Source organism: Panthera uncia, chromosome X, assembly GCF_023721935.1.
Source record: "Panthera uncia isolate 11264 chromosome X, Puncia_PCG_1.0, whole genome shotgun sequence".
In the NCBI taxonomy this organism is placed as follows: Eukaryota; Metazoa; Chordata; class Mammalia; order Carnivora; family Felidae; genus Panthera; species Panthera uncia.
The window spans coordinates 85,040,440-85,042,313 of record NC_064817.1 but is presented as its reverse complement, the minus strand read 5'-3'; positions in this window follow the sequence as shown (position 1 = coordinate 85,042,313).

Below are 1,874 nucleotides of genomic sequence, written 5' to 3'. Positions count from 1 at the left end.
ATATTGCTAAAATGTCTACACTACCCGGGGTGCCTGGCTGGCTCAGTCAATTAAGTGTCTGACTTTGGCTCAGGTCATGATCTCATGGTTTGTGAATTTGAGCTCTGAATCAGGCTCTGTGCTGTCAGTTTGGAGCCTGGAACTTCCTTCGGATTCTGTGTCTCCCTCTCTTTCTACCCCTCCCCCCCACATGCTCTGTCTTTCTCTGTCTCTCAAAAAATGAATAAACGTTAAAAAAATTTAAATGTCTACATTACCCAAAACAATCTACACATTTAATGCAATCCCTATCAAAATACCACCAGCATTTTTCACAGAGGTAGAACAAGTAATCTTAAAATTTGTATGGAACCTCAAAAGATCCCTGAATAGCCAAAGCAATCCTGAAAAAGAAAAGCAAAGTGGGAGGCATCACAATTCTAGACTTCAAGTTATATTACAAAGCTATAATCATCAAGACAGTATGTTACTGGCACAAAAACAGACACATAGATCAATGGAACAGAATAGAAAATACAGAAATGGACCCACAACTATATGGTCAATTAATCTTTGGCAAGGCAGGAAAGAATATCCAATAGAAAAAAAGACACTCTCTTCAACAAATGGTGTTGGGAAAACTGGACAACTACATGCAAAAAATGAAACTGGACCACTTTCTTACACCATATACAAAAAATAAATTAAAATGGATGAAAGCCCTAAATGTGAGATAGGAAACCAGTAAAATCCTACAGAAGAATACAGGTGGCAACCTCTCTAGCATCAGCCGTAGCAACTTCTTTCTAGATAAGTCTCCTTAGGCAAAGGAAACAAAAGCAAAAATAAACTATTTGGACTGCATCAAAATAAGAAGCTTCTACACAGCAGAGAAAACAATCAACAAATCAAAAAAGGCAACCTACAGAATGGGAGAAAATATTTGCAAATGACATACCTGATAAAGGGTTAGTATCCAAAATATGTAAAGAACTTATATAACTCAATATCCAAAAAACAAATAATCCAGTTAAAAAATGGTCAGAAGACATGAACAGACATGTTTCCAAAGAAGACATCCAGATGGCGAATGGACACATTAAAAGATGCTCAACATCAGCCACTATCAAGAAAATACAAATTAAAACTACAATGGTATATCATTTCACACCAGTCAGAATGGCTAAAAGTAACAAAAAAGGAAACAACAGGTGTTGGCAAGAATGTGGAGAAAGGGGCACTCTTTACACTATTGGTGGGATGCACACTAAACTGCTGCAGCCATGTAGAAAACAGTATGGAGGTTCCTCAAAAAGTTAAAATAAAACTATCCTATGATCCAGCAATTGCACTACTAGATATTTACTCAAAGGATGCAAAAATAGTAATTCAAAGGATTAATACACCCCAGTGTTTATAGCAGCATTATCTACAATAGCTAAATTATGGAAAGAGCCCAAATGCCTATTGACTGATGAATGGATAAAGAAGACGTCATATACATGATGGAATATTACTCAGCTATCAAAAAGAATGGAATCTTGCCATTTGCAATGTCTGGATGGACCTAGAGAGTATTATGCTAAGTAAAATCAGTCAGAGAAAGACAAAAACCATATAATTTCACTCTTGTGTGGAATTTAAGAAACAAAACAAATGAACATAGGGGCAAAAAATGAGAAGGAAACCAAGAAGTAGACTCTTAACTACAGAGAACAAACTGATGGTTACCAGAGGAGAAGTGGGCGGAGAGTGACTTAAATAGGTGATAGTTACTAAGAGGGCATTTGTGATGAGCACCAGATACTGTAGGTAAGTGATGAATCATTCAATTTTATATCTGAAACTAATTATTACACTGTATGTTAAGTAACTGAAAGTTAAATAGAAAATTG